This window comes from Mustela nigripes, chromosome 1, assembly GCF_022355385.1.
Source record: "Mustela nigripes isolate SB6536 chromosome 1, MUSNIG.SB6536, whole genome shotgun sequence".
Taxonomy (NCBI): domain Eukaryota; kingdom Metazoa; phylum Chordata; class Mammalia; order Carnivora; family Mustelidae; genus Mustela; species Mustela nigripes.
In genome coordinates, this window is record NC_081557.1 from 59,671,980 (window position 1) to 59,692,275 (window position 20,296).

Genomic DNA, 20,296 nt, shown 5'->3' on the forward strand with positions numbered 1-20,296 from the left:
TGACAGTCATCGTTTCAACTTTCAAGGCACTTACAATCGTGTTGTATTACGGAACCAGCAGGTGACCTTGTGCATGGCTATAACTTGGTTGCCCAACATCACTAGGAGAAAGCACACCATTACCTTTCCAAGTGAACAAACTTAAAGCCATTTCCAATTCTTCACTGCTTCCCCCCAACCCCACTTCATGTTATTAACATCTTTGTGCCCTGGCTTCTGTGCTCCAATGCATGATCTTAGCATCTGCTCAAGTTTCTGGTCAATTTCCTTCTTCCTCCTCCCCAGACATCCTCTGGACAGAATCCTCGGTCATCTTCAAAGCTATTTCCATCCGTCCCTTTGACCCTGTATCAACTTTGCTTTTTGTTGAAAAACTCCAGACTACATAGGGACTACGGCAATTCACTTAATGTACTAAGGATAAGTACAAAGATAATGCTAATCTCTTTCAAGGCCAATCTTTGTCTTCTGAACTCACCAGCCCCCTGCCGCCTCAGATCCTCAGACTTCCAAGGTGAATCTACCCATCCCTGTAGTGCTGGTCCTCTCAGAAGGGACACTCATTTCTTATTCAAACTGATCTTGGAATCCAGGATGTTAATTCAATTGAGGGATAGAGAGACTGGCATGTCTTCAGTAAAAACCTCTCCTAAATATTTATCTAATCTAATGTGGTGACATCAACATTGCTTTTGGAGCCAGACATACTTATATTCAAATTTCTGTTCTTCTACTTCTTGGCTGTATAAATTTGGACAAAGTTAGCCTCTCATAAAGTAGCCGCTAATGCCACAGTTTGTACTGCTGGTGTGAGAGCTCAAGAACACAGTGCTAACATCATGCTTGCATGCAATATTCATTTTTCAGTGAACATTTCAGTGAACATTTCAATCGTCTTTTAGTGGTTTGTAAACACGGTCCTTAGTCTGTAGGTTTTTAAATGATAGGACTCAAGTTGGGTACACTGAGAAAAGGAAGTGTTGATCATGGTGTCACGTTTAAATGCTTCCAATCAATGAGGTGGATCATTTGTAATGATATATCATGGATCAATTTATTCAACAAACATTTATAAAGTATCTGCTGTGTATCAGGCTCTGGTCAGGACACTGTGATGCAATAGCCAGCAAGATCCATCAATATCTATTAGAACCATACTGCATCTCAGATTATATGACTTCATTGGAATGAGTTCATTTCTATTTAATTTACTTTATATAGTTTCCAGAGCCTCAATTTTCTCTAAATATAAAAGTAAACTTGAGAAATGTGTTCAATAATCATATTGGAAAATGGTGAGTGACGAGCCTGAAGATCACTTCAAATCCTCACACACACACACCCCCAATTCTTTCTTGCCCTGCTATGAGAGAATAAGGGATACTTATGTGCCTATCTGTGCTAGGTGATTTACCTTATTTCATTTTTATTCCTCAGAAACTCCATGAAGTAAAAAATTCACAGATGAATAGCCTAAAATTCAGAAAGGTTAGGTGTCTTTGAGGAAGGCCACAAAGCTACTCAACCAGATCTCTCCAGCTGCTTGTACAGTGTTGGTGTGTGATTTCAAAATGTAGAATATACAATGGTACACTTAGGGAGTAGAGAGTACTGGTTTGAGTGTCTGGACATGTGGTTTTATGCTCACAATGAATGGTTCCAAGGTCTCTTACTAGCAGAAAAAAACTTCAGAATACAGGAGAAAAAAAAAAAAAAAGGATTCTGGTTCATCCAGCTACCACCTTTATGCTTTCAATTAATGCCTTGGATCTCTGCAGGTGGGAATTTGCAGATAAGACAATCTATCTGCAGTCAGTAATCATGCCACTTTACTGTCCTGGACTCCTGGCTAGTCGGGGCAATTAAAGGCATGCCCCTGCTGGGATTCAGAATCAGTAATTCCTGCTGCTCTCTTGTGGGGAAAAGCAGAGACCTATGTGGAAAAATAGTACCTTAGAGAAATGCCTTCTCTTTTCTCCTGCTGACCACCAGGCCTAACCTAGTTGCCAAGCATTTATGGAGTACTGTTGTTGTAAAACAGCCCTACTAAGAGCCAATTTCCAAGACAGGTGAAAGGATTTAAGGAAACAGATTTAATTATCAGAGAGAAGTGGGGCATTGAGTGAAGCTGGTTTCTGGAACAGGATAAAATTTGGTGACTCCTTAGATTGTGGCATGTCGACTAGATCTGCTCAGCAAACGAACTCAAATCAGAGACTGAAAATTAAGGGAAACACCCACCACAAAGATGGTGTGGCCATCAATTACCCATTTAGAGCACAGAAATCTGAAGATGCCAGAAATGCTCTAAATGTCCTGATACATGCAGAGGACATTCTAAAATCCCTGGTCCAAAGAGACTGGAACTAACAGTCACAGAGCCTGAGTTCTATCTCTGTAGGGTGAGCTCAATAACTGAGCTGGATTTAAAATGGGACAGTGAACAAGATGAGGGACTAACGTAACTGCTGAACCCAGCTACAAACCAGTATTTATGGACTTCTTTTTTCATGTCAGGCACTATTTCACATAACTCATTAAATACTCATTACCATCCCGTGCGGTAAGTAGTATCACTATTCCCCTTAGGTTACTGATACCAAAGTGAGACACAGAGAAGTTGAAGAACTTTTCCCAAATCATACCACAGTAAGCAGAGAAGCTGAGAGTTGAAGCCAAACACATTCCAGAGTTTGGTCAAAGCAGGGCCAGACTAAGATTCTGTTGTTGTGATCACTGTGAGGACAGCCAGTGCAAGGAAGCCTGGCCCATTTATGGTGCTAAGATACTACCTTCCTGATAACAGGCAGGCTGGCGGAGTAAGGTCATCACCACGCTGCTGGCGGGACTGTTCAATGTGGTGAAGAATGCTCCACGACCTAAGTAGGGAGACTGGAGCTCTAGTTCCGCGGCAGTCACTTGCTGGCTATGTGACACTGAGTAAATCACTTCACCTCTAGGTGACTCTATTTGACAGCTGTAAGAACAACAGGGTAATAGTACCTGGTTGGCTGACTTCAGAGAGCAGGGTGGGCCCATAGAGCTACTGAGGAAAAAGGTATTGAGCATTCTCAGGCAAAATGCAAATTGATTTTCTCTCAACAGGGGCTCTGAGAGGTAGTTGCCAGGCAAGATTCTGGGTGGGCAGAGCCTGATGCTGCTCCATGGCTTGCTTCCTGTGGCGTATAGTAAGCTTTATTTAGATGTGGTTGCTAAGAAGAGACACAGCTAACAGCCTTGGGAGAGGGCTGTGAAAGTTCTGCCCTTGGATATCTAGGCCAAACTCCAAGCCCCATGGATCTCTCAACCTCCACAGCTGGGGCCTCGGAATTAGGCCCTCAGCCTCAGGGCCAGCTCTGGTTTGGGACGACCTAATCTTAACCAGAGGGGACTCTAGGGAGCCCTGACTCCAGAATTTGATGGCCCTGCAGTCAAACCTCCTCCGGCTGCGCTACTCCTCTGCTCTCAAGTCTTCGGTCCAGTAGATCGGAGTTGTAGAAACAGAAAGTATGGGCTTTATGAGCCTAGATTCCTGTACTCATCGGGTCAGTTTTAAGCAAACAGTACCAACTTCCTGCCTCTCAATTTCTCCTTTATCACAAGATGGTGATAGATAGCTATTGTAGACCAAATTAGTTTGGGAGATTTGCAGTGGGGCCTCTGAAGACATTTAAGCAGCATTTAAGTTAGAGTCTGAAGGGTGAGTGCAGTTATCCAGGAGGAGGGGAGAGAAGAGCATTTCTGATGGAAGAAAGAGCTCGTAAGCATCAGAAGCAGAAATGAATCCACATGGTGTAGTGACCGAGCAGGAAGAGGTGCAGAAAGAAAGACATCGTCAAGGAATCAAGTCTAACACGTGCTTTAATGTTACGCTCAACAAGGAGCACTTAAATGAGCTTCGGGTTCTCCTTGGTTCTCATAAAGCTCTCCCCAACAGTGATTAGGAGGTGATGATCCAAGAGCCCCCTGCCCTGGTAAGCCAGATTTTGCCTATGTGTCCCCTTGAGTTCTTCACTGCTTTAGAGACAAGCACTGGCAAAAAAGCTTAAAACTCATGAGCCAAACATTGGACTTCAACCCAAGAATTAAAAAACCATATACTGTAAGTTTCTAGGAAAAATGACTGGCCTTGATATATCGTTGCTAAAAATACAAGCAGCCAAGGAATCAGGATTAACTAAGAGCTTTCTACACAATGGTTATCAGCCTCAAAACCACCCAACCCCTGTAGGGTTTTCGGACTCTCAGAGGAGCACATGCAGCTGGTAGGAAATGGGCTGAAGTCACAGTGCCATGCCATTATTTGCAGGTGCACTGAGAGCATCAATTAAGCCAGCAAGATGAAGTTTGGAGGAGGAAGGGTTGTGAGAAACAATTTCATTGTGAAACCAAGCTCCACAATGTCTTCTTGCTGAACACAGAAGAAAAAGAGAAGGTCCCTAATGTGAACAAGTAATCTCTTTTTTTTCCACATGGCAAAATATCCAAGTGATACATGTTGATTTATTTTTAGAGGCAGGTTTTGGAAAACATCTACACCAACAAAACCAGGAACAAAGCATCTCAAATTTACAAATTTCAAATAGAAAGCATCTGATTTAGCCTGGATGAATACAGCTTTTCAGTCCCCTAAGCAATTTGTTTCATGTTGAGATTGCCTCATGAATAAAAAATGTTCTGGAAACTATGGTTTTATTGCATCTTGGATATTTAATCAGGCAGCAGGCACAGGATAGGTGCAATATGTATTTATTTTCCACCTGGGCTACAATATCAAGGACTCACAAAAAGTATTGGCAGATATGAAATGACAAGCTGAGGAGTGAGAGAAAATGCCCCTGCGGCATTTAGCGTATGTATGCTTTTTGGTCTTTTCTTGTGTGTTAATTTATTCTTGGTCTCAGCCTGCGTGTTCATCCACACCCAGTTTGCTCCCCTTACATGATCATCTCTATGCCAATATCCTGGTTTCCTTTCCACTACTTTTTCTTGTCCAGAAATCTAGTTTTAAGCTTCTCTGGCCCACTCGTCAATATTCAGGGTGCCTAAGGCTTCACACAGTATGTCTTGGAACATGTTTATTGGCAGGCTGCCAACATCACAATCATGGTGGTACCCGCCCTGCACTCTTGTCTGGGGTTGGGTTTGTATACAGTATACTGAAAGTAACCTAAACACGTGAGTCAGCCCTGGCTTTAAATCCCAGCTCAGTTCTTTACAAGTCATGTGACATTTGATAAGCTCTATGAGCTCTCTGAGACCATTCTATCTTCTGTCCAATGGGAGTAAGAATTCCCACTTCCCAGGATTGTTAAAAGACTTTCATAATAGCATATAAGTAAAGCATCGTGTACTAGGCTGATTATACAATTATTTTTGTTAAATACAAGTTATTATTGCAACCTAGTAACTCCTATTTCTTTTTCTTCCTGTACACTCAATGAAGAGTTTGGCTTTGCGAATTTCGAAGGATGATGCTTCTAGAGTAAGATTTTTAAATTTTTTATATGAGATCTTTTAAGACTGCTTACATTTGTTTGTCATTTTATGTCTTTATGATTCTCACCCAGACATCACCTCTTGTATCTTCAATAATCCTTGAGGGATTTATAAGCATTCACCATCATCCCATTTGAGGGACATGGGAACTGAAGCCCATGGAGGAAAAGTGACTTGTTCAAAGTCACATGGCTTGTGTGTGAGCCAGAGCCAGGGCTGGAACTCCAGTCTTCTGAATCCTTATCCATCATTCCATCCGACCTCAGTTTTAGGAGTTCAAATACTCTGTGAGTTCCTGGAAAGCAGCACTTGGCATGTTCATGCTTGTGTCCTCATTATGTGGCCAAGTTCCTACAACAGAGGAGCTGCTCAAAAATCTTTAATGAGTGAATGAGTATCCTTTCCTAAAACACTGATATTTAACTATGGTGACTCCTACATATAGAACCCAGGAAATATCCCAGAGTTATTAGGCCAAAAAGCTCCACTGCCACCCAAGTTGAATGAGGGCACACAGAACTGAGCACAACCCACCTCCCAGATCCAACAGGTAAACAATTTCCCCTATTATTCCCATACATACGTTACCTCTCTTTCCTGATGCTCACTCTTCACTCACCTGTTATGGTGAGTTACAGTTCTATCTGCCAAAGGCATTAAAAGTTTCCGAACAAATAAAAGGCACATTGAGAGAAAGAGAGAACATCAGAAACATGGCAGGATTACCAAAAATGAAAACACATTTTGAAGTCATCTTTAATTCTGTATTTCCTATATTCTTTGGGCCAGCAGCAATTCTGATGCTTCAGGGAACCTCTTTACTCCTTTATAAGATCCAAAGCACTGAACAGAGATCTTTCTTTAAGAGCAGTGCCTAGTGGGCCTGTCCGTCATTTTCATGAGCAGGAACTTTGGCTCCAGCCGGAAGCATATGGGCAGGCACTCAGTCAGCCTCGGACTCCAGTTCTGCCTGCTTGCCTAACTTTGGCATGAAATGCGGCCTCCGAGTGCAGTTCTCCAGAAGAGGCTGTCAAAGCCACGTCTCTGGAGGTAAAGGCCTTCATCCAAAAACACAGCATGATTCATTTTTGAATCATTTTTGAATACCCGGCTCCCTTGTTAACATCAATCTGTGGCATGTGGTAAGCAACCTTTCCACCATACTCCATGCCTGCAGATGTCACAGAGGACATTACCCCGGGTCTGAGAAAAACTGGGGGTTGTTTCTATTCCCCATATTCTAGGACTTTCTAAAGTAGTCTCTTCTTATATGTAAAATGCTTCTTAATGACCTCACATGGCTCTTTCCATTTCTTAAAGTGACTTGGTATTAACACACTGAAAAATTACATTATGAAATTGAACTATGTTTTATCTTACTGCATATCCAAACTCTTCTCTCTTAATCTAAAACACAATTAGACCTGAGGTTTTTTTTTTTTCTTTCTATGCTAGATCATCTAAAATATGAGAGCCAGAAAAATATTCATCTGTAAGGATTCTAGTAGTTGACAGTGAATCCATACCACCCATAGTAAAAACCACACTCCTTACTTTTTTGCATAAAAAGTTTCAGTTTGAGTATATCTCTTGAGGGTCAGAACTACCATTACTATTTATTTTCCCTAACTCATAGGTACACACATTACATGCCCCAACAAAAAGGTTCAAAGAAAGAAACAGAAAATAATAATGCTAGCTACTAAGTGAGATAAATATATAATCGGGAGAAATATATAATCTGGAGAATACAGTTTTGCCCCATGAACTGAAAACTGAGGCTGGAAGGATTCCAGGTGCGAATAAATACCCACCTGGTAGATGCCCCAGTATTGTACGTAAGTACTGTACCTCACAGAAGTGGCTTTGTGTACGGACGACTGCAGCTGGCTGCTGAGCTTAGAGACCCATCAATATGTGTGTGTGGTAGCAGAAGGGTAACAGAGAAGCCTAAAACATGGTCCTCAGTGCTTGGATGATTTTGCTAAATATAGACATCTATTGTACATCTCATGGCTCCTTCCATTCTCTACTAGAGCAAAAGGAAACAACTTGAGAACAGAACTATCACAAAGGATAGAGATGTTCTGTGTTGGGAGCCCCACTAAGCATCACAGTCATGACAAGAACCTGACAGAAAAGCCTCTCAACATCGCATGGAACACCTGTCAACAGTCCTTGAACTTTGCCATAAAGAAGTGCTCATCTCACCCCCGCCCATGGTGTTCACAGTCAAGGTATACATAAGATAAATCACTATATTAAAATTGAGAAAAAAAGAAGGTATATCTTAAGAAATACATGTTCTGGTTAAAAAGAAGGTTAACTTTTTAAAGGCTTGGCATCAAAGTCATACAACTCAGTTGTGAAAATGATAAGCTTATGTGGAAAAGTATCATTCCTTTCATTCATTTATTTGCATAGGTATTGAGCCCTTGTTCTATTCCAAGCACAATTTGAAGCATTGGGGAAATAAAGATGAAAAAAAAATATACTTCTTGCCCATAAGGGGAGAAGCACTCCATCAAAGTAGCAAATGCTAAGTAGATATTGTAGGCAAGTGTCAAAATATATAATATACACTTAAAATTGAGCAGAAAATCAGGAAACAAGGTCAATGTACTTTTATTAATTTGGATGTTTACCAGGTATCTTAGTTAGCTAGGGTTGCCATAACAAAATATCACAGATGGGGTGGCTTAAACAACAGAAGTGCACTTTTTATAGTTCTAAAGGCTTGATATCCAAAATAAGGTGTTAACAGAGTTTATTTTTCCTGGGGCCTCTCTCCCATTCTGGCAGATAGCCACCCCCCCACCCCCCCGCCGATGCATCTTTACACATCCATCCCTCTGTCCAAGTGTATCTCCGGTATCTCTTCCTCTTCTGATAAGGTTAGAGGTCCTACTGGATTACAGTCCCAACCTTAGCAATTAATTTAACTTTAATTAACTCTTCAAGAACCTATCTCTAAATCCAGTCATATTCTAAGGTACTGAGGGCCAGGCCACTAATTATGAATTTGGGAAGACTCAACTCAGTTCTCATCAGTATAGAATTAAATAATTCTATGTTAAATCTATGTTTTCTTAAAGTGCAGACAGAATCTATAGAGGAAAAAGTGCAGAAAGTCAGTCCTCTGGGTTCTAGGGCCTGCCATTTTCCTAGTCCTCTGGCAAGACACTGGGCCTGTGGTTTCTCTCAATAAATATCTCCACATGAGTATCTCTCCTGTGGGTGAAGTTTCAACAGTATCTCTAATGTTACTTCTGTTTATAATTGCCTGGATTTTTCAACAACTCAGTTCCAACCAACCATGAGAGAGAAGCACAATATTCCATTTACTATAATCATTATATTCTTTCTAATTCTATAAGTGATCCTTTAAAAAGAAATCACCTAGAAAATCACAAATAAAAACTTCCTCTTTAGACAAATGTGCTAAGCCAATGGTCACAAATCTTCAAGACTGCTTAATGAAATACCAGCTGCATAGGCCGGGCCCTCCCCTAATACATTCCAAAAAAATTAGGAGAAATACCTTTATTAGTTGTTTTACAACTAGATAGGCCTCACATGATAATCACTGATAATAGCATCATACAATCCCTCAAAGGGATACACACACCATGCTCTTAGGATGTGCAGCTAGAATTCAGTGAACAAAAATAATATAAATAAAAATTCTTACTTGTAGTGTTTTTTTTCCTTTCACTTAATAACCATTAACTCTATTCTCTCTGCCTAGAATGACCAGCCTACTCCATTCCCCTGGGAAAAAGTTCCCAATCAAGACCAGCTCCGAAGTGACCCTTCCACCCCTCTCTTCTCTGCCCCCACAACTCCCCCACAGTGTATTTACTGTACCTTTTTAGGAGCCTCTCTCCCACCCCCTCCTTCTTCATGGACCATGCAAGCCTCAAAAACAAAAGTGACAGTATATTATCTCTGATCAGTATATACATATACTTAGCTACACAGAAACCAGATGGCTCTGGACTTGAATTCCTAAATCTGTAGAATGTGGGATAAAGCTTTCCTCACTGTGTTGCTAAACAGATTAGAGATTATGTATGCAACATGCTAGTGCTGTGGCTAACATGTAGCAGTTCCTCATGTCCCGTGGAAGCCGGCTCTGCACTCCTCTTGGCCGTGCCTTCCACCATCAGGAAACTCGTACAGGTCGTAATCCCGGGGCACGAGCGCAAGAAGCGAGGATGGACAAGAGAAAGGGGTGTGGGACTGTGTCCACTCCTCCTCCCAGGAACAAAGGCATGGATTCCGTTATCCTCCTTCAAGTTTCTTTCCTTCTCCAGTCTCAGTCCCACCAGGGTCAAGACTGCGCAGGGGCCTAGGGAGAGGTGAGTGGTCAGGCCAAGGTCCCTGAAGGAGCCAGCACTTGCCCCGCATGCGAGGCCGTGAAGCTCTGCCCCACTGCGCCTTACCTCACCAGGTGGTTTTCAGGGATTCTTTAAGGCAGCGGATTAAAACCGTGCCACACTCGAGAAATTGACAAAAAGCTTCCATGCTGTACATGGTTCTTTCTCTTTTTTACTTTTAAAAAGAAAACCCCAGAAAGCTGCATCAGATTTGTGTACGTGAGAGTATGCAAAGAGGGTGGCCGGTTTTGCTTTATGACCTTATGAAGGAAAATTTTTGATAGTTATTCGACTTCACTAGATGTTTCAACTTCCAAGATTTTTATATTAACTCATATGTGTAGATACAGATATGAAATTATAAACTGCTTACATGGCTTCATCAGATGAAAATCTGTATATAAGTTTCTAGTAAGTATAAGAAAATTGTTATTTATTAAAATTGTTATTTTATTAGTACTTCTAGAAATGGAATATCTTATCCATCCCCCTGAGACAGGACCAACATCCAGATTGCCATGTAATAAAGCCAGACTCTATTGTAGATCCTTTGAATTCATTAATGAATGTGTCCATTGAGAAACAATGTTTCAAAGAGAAATAGCATATGAGATATACTGTAGAATCATCCCTCCTCCTCAGTAAAACGTTTAACTTTAGCAGCTATTGAGTCGAGAATAATGAGGACATGACTCACTTTACTGGTGTTAAATATAAGCTTACGAATGAACAAGTTTCTAGGTAACTGTTGTGCATTTAAATAGTTTAGTACTTCAGTGTCAGCACCATTGACATCACTTTTCTTGTAATTAATTCTACTTTCTCCATTCTCCATACTTATGCTAGAGAACTCAAGAAGAGGTTTGACAACTCAGTACAGTTGGTCATACAATTTTCCCATCACTATAGCCATAAGAGCATAAAGCAGGGAACTACACATACAAAATGTTGGCACTGATATGATTATATCTAGTCCAATGGAAGGTAGCAGAAGTGAACAGCAGAGCAAGCACACACATACAAACACACACATGCACACGCACACACACGCGCGTGCATGCATATTTCATGCACTATTAAGCTGGAGGTGGGGGTGGGGAGAGGCTAAGAACAGATAAAGTAGTTCCAAACTTTGAACAAAGCCAGGTAACTGACACTCAGAACACTCACATGCATTAGGTGTATATTGAAATGCAAATCTGTTAAACAGAATGAGAAGAAAACAAAGAGAGGAGGGATTAGAGCCTTGTTCTCTTTCCTCCACTCTCCCCTTATACCGATCATCAAAAAGCTCTCTATGGTCATTTTCCTATGCTTTCTCTCTTGAAAACAATGTAGAGCATGGGAAAGAAATTAAAAAGTAAATTTCTTTCTCAAGACTTATGTACCATTTAACAGCAGCAGTTTATTGCATAATTATTACATGTGAGCTGCACTGGTAACAGGTACTTAACATTCATCATCTCATTTAATCATTACAGCAATTCAGTGAGTTAGATATTATCACTCCCATCATTTTCATGTAAGGGAACTGTGTTTCAGAGAGCTTACATGATTTATAGCAAATCATGCACCTAATAGGAAGCAGAGCTGGGGTAATTCTAACCCAGGCTTCTGATTCCAAGGCCCATGTACTTAACCACTATATAATGACAATGAGAGTAAGTAAAATTGACAGATGTCATTTTAACTGGTTTATATTTTATATGATACTTCCCTTTCATATGAGAATTCATATGATTCTTTCAACATAAAGAAATTGCTTTTAGTTACATAATAAATGTTATTCATATTCCACAGGACAGTTTCCCATTTCTCTGCTTCTGTATTTTATAATGTTCTGTTCTTTCACCTTTAGCCTCGTCCCAAATGCACAAGTCCTATTCATCCCACTGGGTTCAGTTTAAATGCCACTTGCTTTTTAAATGCTCTGTGATATTTTCCAGTTGGAAGTACTTAGTCCCAATTTTGAACTCTCACACTTTTCTCTTATGGTGCTACTTATTGCCTTTAATTGTTTTTGCTATAAACATATCTTCCCCACTAGGCTGCAGACTTCTGGAGGTAGTCATCCATGCCCAAATCATACCTACATCTTTTTTTGTGGTCACAAAATTGTAAGTGTTTATAGCTGGCAAGGACTCAGACAAAGTATATAGTTTTTTCCTGGTTAAAATTCTTTTTTGAACTACCTATAGAAATATGAACATGAACTACCTATGAAAATACGAATAGGTTAAACAACTGAAGGAGAAAATAACAGAAAATTAATAACCCGAAAACAGTGTTAATGCAATTTATAAATACTTATTCACTGGGTTCAATAGTTATAAATCATTGTTATGTATTTATTGAAATAAGCCTTTGGAAAGCACAATTTATCTTAAACAATCTTATTTCTAATGTAAATTAACTTGGAAATAGAATAACAGTCTACTCTATATTTTCATTCATTGAGCTTGGCTTTCCCTCCTGGTTTAAATGAATGTGATTAAGTATATTGGCAATCAATAATATTAGAATTACATATATACCCATGTTACTTCCATATGTATAATCCTTCTTTCTTAAAGGTCCCCAACATGCACATGGATACACCCAAATAGAAGCTTCTACAAAAATAAATATAATTTTTTATGTATTTGTCATATGCACGCACGTGTATATCTATCATGTAGGAAGTTCTGAGAATTTTATTTGTGTAGTCATTGTGGAATGTCTCCATTAATTGAAACTGGCATCGTATTTGGAAATTCAATCAACTTCTCATGTCATACAGCACCATCCAATACTTCAGTCCTGCCTCCCCTTTCAGATTCATTTTCAGTAACTTCTCCTTCCTTAGCATCCCATGATATTAGCGAAACAAACTGCCTGCAGTCCCCAAACAAAGGTGCCATTCTCCCTGTATCTTGGCTTTTCACCTCCCTTTGCAAACCTCCTCTCTCTACATGTAGTGTTTTCTTTTTTTCAGTTTTATTGACAATACATGACATGTATCACTCGGTAAGTTTAAGGCATATAGCACAATGATTTGATTTATATATATTGTAATATGATTACCACAATAGCAAAGCTGTTTACAGACATCTAAGTATACTTACTCCATGTTCACGTCTGCTACCAGACCACACACCCTGTTTTTGGCCTTAGTGTTTAGCTTCCTATTCAGCTCAAATCCTGTGTGGGTGCTCAGAGATGAATTAATGAATGTGAGACCACTTAAAATTCCCAAGGGTCAGGACATAGGTATTAAACAAACAAACAAACAAACAGCCACCACCAACTTGTTTCCCTTTTCTATATCCTGCTGTTTAAAACAAGCTTTAACTTTAATATGTTATGCTGTATATTATTACCTTTTCAAGCTGTAAAATTACAACGATCTCCGTGTTTAGTCATAATTGGCCATTAAATAAATTACTTTCAAAATTATGACAATATGTACCTGATCATTATAGCCCTCCTAGGAGTTGGAAATGCAGAACAGTTCACTTTGTTGCTTACAACAGATCCTAAATTAAAACAAAACAAAACAAGTCTCTGCTTTGGTTTTCTCCCAGTTTATAGCAGATATATTCCTTTAGATGTAGAACAAAAATAACCTGGTTATAAACATGCTAACCTGAAACCAGCTTGCTTTTAGGCCTGGGGTCAAGTGTATGGTTAAGCAAACAAAAAATAAACATATAAATGGAGGATTTATTACAGGTATTTTAAATTCGAATAAAATTTATTAAGAATCCTTGAAGTAAAAAACACTATCAAGGAGATTTTACATTCATTTGGTTCTTAACCAGGCTTCAGTGGTTAGTTACTACACTGGATACAGTGCTTGAATTCACCTGAAATTTTATGCAAAATTCCATGATATGGTATAAAATAATGATAATAATAGTGACATTTACTGGTAGTTAACATTTACTATTTGCTGGGTCCTAAGCTAAGGATTTTACATTCATTACCTCCTTTAATTTTCACTGCAACTAAATGAGGAAATGGAGACAAGTTACAGAACTTACCACACAGTTAATAAATGCCTAAACTGGAAAACCAACCCATGTCTCTCCGACCCAAACTTTACTCTTAAGCACAATGTCAATTACCTCTATTTTCTAGGGAAATACATAGCTTTCATTGATTTCTCAAATGGCCCGACTCAAACATTTCAAAAATGCCTTACAAGTACTCACTTCATCAATTCTCAAAACATCTCCTTAGGTGGCATTACTATCACCATTAATTGATAAGAAATGTAAGACAAACATAATATACATGATTGTAGATGTACAACATTTAGATACAATTTTACTCTTCAGTATACCATGAGGACTAGTTTTCTCAGATGTTTCTGTGATTAACACTTAGCTATCACATTGCTAACAAGTAGGCATTATTCTGTTGCTGACTCAGCCCACCAGGACACCATGAAGGGCTCTCATGTAATCATGTGACATGAAGGCTAAACTGTAGGCACTATGGCTAAACTGAGACACAAGAGAAAACTCTATCACCTGAAGCTGACTCTGAACTATTATTTTCCCCACCACATTTTTACAGATCTGAAAGTTGTTCTTCCTGCACCAGTGTCTCCCCCATCTATGCACCACACACTAAAGAAAAACAAAAGGATTAAAATTTCTAAAAGTTTAGGTAGTCTTACGGAGAAAGAACTGGCTTACGATAAAGCCCAAGTTTCCTCACAATCCTTATGCCATCTGCCCCTTACCTACCTGTCTGTGTTCCTTTCCCACAATTTCTTCTTATGAACACTGCATTCCTGCCATATGGATCTTTATATTATTCCCCAGTGAGTCCAGAGAGCTCCAGAACTCTGCTTCTAATATGTTACTCTTTCCACCTGAAATATTCTCCATGACCACTCATCTGAGAATTTGGACTCATTTTTTTTTTAAAGATTTTATTTATTTATTTGACAGACGGAGATCACAAGTAGGCAGAGAGGCAGACAGAGAGAGGAAAGGAAGCAGGCTCTCTGCTGGGCAGAGAGCCCGATGTGGGGCTCGATCCCAGGACCCTGGGATCATGACCTGAGCCGAAGGCAGAGGCTTTAACCCACTGAGCCAGCCAGGTGCCCCTGGACTCATTTTTAAATATAGGTTCAGGTCTTTTCCTCCATGACTTCCCCAAACTAGAAATTCAAGTTAACTTTTCCCATCTCATGTGGCTTTTTTTGTTCATGCCCCCATGATTGATGCACTTGTCATAACATATGTAATTGCTTTAAGTTTATAGTTTCAAATAGACCACAGGCTTACTAAGGGCACAAATGTCCCTTATTCATCTTTGTAACATAACCATCATGCTGCCTATTACAAAGTAGGAGCCAAACAAAAAAATAGAAGGGATGGAAGAGGGAAGTCTTATCTGGTTCTCAAGACTGGAGTCACCTTAGCCATTATTATGAGTGTTCTCTTAAAGAAAATTCTTCTCTAAGGCAGTTGTGGTTATGTTGTGATGTAAGGACACAAAATACCATGTAAACACAACACTGCACATCCAGCAGTAAATGCTTATGTGCCACTTGAATGAATCAATTTCATAGTTTTAGATCTTTGAGAGGTAAGCTTTGCAATTGTTAATTACAAGAAAACTGCACTGCTAACATATATTTATTTCTACTTCCTAAGCATTTCAACATTATCAGTCTCATTGAATTCATGTAACATGCTCATAGTTCTGAGGCATGTGTGTGTGTATATATATACACACGCAAATTTTATAGAAATATATATATTTCTTTTTTGTGATTAAGAAACTAAGACATACTGATAGAGTGACAACACTAGCTTATTCCTTCCCTCTGTAGATATATGACATGAATTCTATAAATTTTTTTACTGACCTACTTTTTCAGAAAATAAGCCATTCTTTAAAAAAAAAAAAATTCTCCTTCCAAAACCCATGGATAAGAGGAAGGAAGAAAAGGTGAATACCTATGATCCTATTACCTGATAGTCATCTCTCTCTATTGGGTCCTCTAGTATTTCTATTTTTAGGCAATACATCAGATATTAATCCAGAATTAATTAAGTCCAAATATGGGTTTACAATATGGGGTGGGGGTAATATAAATGAAACTGCAGGAGAACAGATGGATTTATCTATTGTTAAGACAAGAATGGTTTCCAAGAACACTTTGTATGTTCAAGTCATCTCTCATATGTAATTTGTCAAGAGTTATCCAGGAAATAGTTAAATAATTCATTTCATTGTTCCTGAGTTTTAGGGTACCCTCTAGTAACTGACACTCAAGAATCAATTTCTTACCAGTGGACAAAGGCTTCTATAAGATAAAATAACTGGGCTTCAGTAAAACAGTGGCTCTTTTCATTTAAAATTATAATGGTCACATTTACTAAACTGTTATTATGTTCCAGGGCTTCATCATAGCACCTAGAGTAAGACCCATTTTCAGTGGAGGAAACTGAGTTCAGAGGGGTTTAATGCCATGTCTGAGACTGCACCACTGGCAGAGGTAAGATATGAACCTTGACTTTTTAGCTTTAAATTGCTGTGATCAATTTATACTGTCCTGTATAGATTACATGATTACAGACACAATGTTGGAAGAATCTCTGAATCATAATGACCTCAAACTTTCCACTTCAGGAATATCACATTTAAATGTATTTAATATATGGTCCTCAAATTAAAGGTAGCATGTACTTTTAAAAAAAATACAGACAGAATTACAGAAGCAATAAAATTGCTAAAATAAATGGTACTATTAAAAATTATAATAGTTTTGTCAGAGAACATAGAATGAGATTTCAACTTTTTGCATGGAATGGTTTTATATAGTCTACATATAGCAGTTTTATACAGCATTTTTATATAGTCTTTATAATTGGGCTAGAATTATAATAAAGTCTTTAAAATCTAAATTCACTTACTATGTAAATGGTATTACTGGACAGGAGGAATTTATCTCTGCTTAAAATTTAATCACAATAAGAGATATCAACACATAAATTATTTATTCAATGGTTAAAATATACTGAGCAATAAATGTAGGTGTTTTGGAGATAGAGACTTGCAAGATACTGAGATCATCCCCAAGGAGACTATAGACTAGTAGGTGTTGTTTATTGAAATGGAATGTTTTTCCCTATACTGGGCTGCCTGCTCCATAAATACTACTAAAACATAAAAGAAAACTCCTACCAGTTTTTCAGTAAGATCAAAAAATATTCACCCATTCTTTTCATCAATAAACATGCATCAATGGGGCGCCTGGGTGGCTCAGTGGGTTAAGCCGATGCCTTCGGCTCAGGTCATGATCTCAGGGTCCTGGGATCAAGTCCCGCATCGGGCTCTCTGCTCAGCAGGGAGCCTGCTTCCTCCGCTCTCTCTTTGCCTGCCCTCTGCCTACTGTGATCTCTCTCTGTCAAATAAATAAATAAAATCTTAAAAATAAATAAATAAATAAATAAATAAATAAACATGCATCAATAATCTACTGTGAGCCAGTTTCCAAATCATGTGTGGGGAACATAAAAGTGAATAAAGAGAAAATATAGGAGGAATTTACAGTCGGGTAGATATAAAGTCATGGAAATAATAAGACTATGATAACATGAGGCATTGTGTCAGGACAATGAACTCTAGGTTACCTGCTATTATAGTGACTGACTTTCGGTCTTTGAGCCTTTACTATGTGTTATACACAGTGCTAAGCACTTACAGAGGTTGTCTCATTTAATCTTCACATAATCTCATTAGATATATCCTATTATTCACACAAATTTATAGATAAAATGGAAGCTTAAAGAAGTTAAATAATTTGCCCAAGATTACATAGTGAGCAAGGATTAAATCCAGGCACTAAGACTTCTAAATGTATAATCATGGCCTTGACCCACGAATGAAGTACAAAGAAGGAAGTTAACAGCTTCGTCAAGGGAGCTTCCAATAAAAAAAGCCCTGTGAGCAAGTCTGATAGGTGAGCGAGATAGACAAGAAGGTTGAGGAAGAAGAGGGTAAGTGATGGCAAACAGGCAAAGGAAATAAACACAAAGTCATGGAAATAAAAATAAGAGAAATCCACTTGTTGGGTGAACAGAAGGCACTTAGTTATGTTTAGTATATAGGATACATATGGAGGGAGAAGTGACAAATAATACCAAGGACCCTAAATCTGGGACATCTTGCTATGTGTCATATAGGTAAAATAAACATTATCTCATTTAGTCTTCAAAACAGCAAACTAAAATAAGGACTATTATCCCAGCTGTATATATAAGGAAACTGAAGAGTAAAAAGATAAGTAACTCACCCACATATGTAATAAAGCTAGGATTGATGACCGGGTCTGTTGACTCGAGAGCCTGTGCTGGAAAAGCAAAAGCTAGACCACAAAGACTTGGAGCTCCATTAATAAGGGCCTCAGATTTTGTTTGTTTGTTTGTTTGTTTTTAACTACAGGACATGTAGAAGCTGTTAATCAGAGAGGTAATATTACCAGATTTCTATTTTAGGAAATTCCCTCTGGTTAGAGCATGGAGGAAATGAGGTGTGATCGGAGGCAGGAGAGTAGTCAAAAGGGTAAATCCAGTTCAAGTAAGAGAAGGTGAGAATAAAAATGGGGTCAGTGTCTATGTTAAAAAAAAAAAAAAAAAAAAAGGAAGGAAGAGAGATTCAAAATATTAACGAGATCAAATCAGCACACTAAGTAACTGAGGAGACTGGTGTTAAGAAATAGAACTGAGAATAACTTCCAAATTTTTAGCTTGGGCAATGAGAGAGATGGAAAAAAAATTCCCCTGCCTGTGTTTATGGGGAAATGAAAGCATCACAGGAACAGCAGGGAAGATATAGGAAACCTAATCAGTTATTAAATTTTGTTTCAAAAACCTTAAGGGACCATGGCTGAAATGAAGCATGGCACTGTTTTCAGTGATTGTGTGACTACAGCTAGATTCCCTGAGGCAGTATAATCACAAAAAATCTAATATGACAACCCAACATCTTACAGAATGAGCTTCTTCATTCCTGGCCTAATTGGTATCCCGATTTCTTCCTAAGTATAAGCATATTTTGAATGAAAAAAAATGTAATGGAGGTGAACTTGGTTTTAATCAAATTCAGCTATATTTATTTAGATTTCTAAAACACAACCAGATGATGATTATTTTTATTTATTTATTTATTATTTTTTAAAGATTTTATTTATTTATTTGACAGACAGAGACTACAAGCAGGCAGAGAGGCAGGCAGAGAGAGAGAGAGGAGGAAGCAGGCTCCCTGCTGAGCAGAGAACCCGATGTGGGGCTCAATCCCAGGACCCTGAGATCATGACCTGAGCCGAAGGCAGAGGCTTTAACCCACTGAGCCACCCACGCGCCCCAGGTGATTATTTTTTAAAAAAAAAATTTTGTTTAAAACAAACAAACAAAAAAACCACACAATAACATACTCTTTGTATAGACTTTCTAGTGCAATTATATAGATTTGAAATACACTATACCACTAATACTTATACATTCTGCAGTCTGCCAGAAGATTTCCATGTATTATCTCATTTAATTATTATAATTCCTTGAGTTGGTACTATTATCTCCATTTTAATGATAAACCAAAATGTATTACAATTTTACATTAAATTATTAAAATGTATTTTTCTTACAATTTATTCATTCAAAACCTTTTCTCAAGAAGAGTGAATATTCATTCTCAAACTACTCAGCTCAAAAATGTCTGTCACGGTCACATACCTTTCACAGTTTCCTTTTTAAAGTAATTTTATAATTCAGAGTATAAATAAACCAAGGACACATTGATTGTGTTATAGCTATATAGACCTAAAAATAGTTCAGAAATATAAGATATATTTGTTTTCCACCATAAAAAGCAATGTGTTTAGTCGTGATGTCCTTTGATAGAAACAAAATTACTTTTTGTACTGCTAATTTCTACCACTAAATTGCTTTGAAAATTCAATTATTCAGTTCAATTAGTTGTTTTATTTAATATCTATCATCAAAGAAACATGCAGCAGTATAACATTAAACATATTTCACTTGAAATTCTTAATTACTCCAAGTATGCCAGGGGATTCAATCTGCTTCATGAAAAATACACAACGGTGCTTGAACAGAGCCTTTTCTTGGAATTCACTAAATAGATGATGAAAAGGTATTTTGAAGGGAGAGAGCCAAATAGTGAGATAGAGCCATCCAGTCCAACCTTCTAAATTCACAATGTTTTTCTTTCACATACAAAATTGACTTACTTTCTCTGTTTCTGATGTCAGACTTCATGCTGACATTGTGCTAGATACTTCACAAGTGTTATTTCTTTTAATCCTCACAGTTCAATAATACAGTGGATTTTAAACTGAGTCCATAAATGAGGAAGCTAAGACTCAAAGAAATTAAGCTATTCATTCAGGGTCA

The 20,296-nt window shown here is 38.3% G+C and overlaps 1 protein-coding gene across 5 annotated transcripts in view; it reads right to left on the reverse strand.

Annotated features, from left to right (window-relative positions):
• DLG2 (discs large MAGUK scaffold protein 2) overlaps positions 1–20,296 on the reverse strand; it is a 1,549,658-nt gene that overhangs the window by 1,130,992 nt on the left and 398,370 nt on the right. The gene's annotated exons all lie outside the window — the stretch shown is intronic.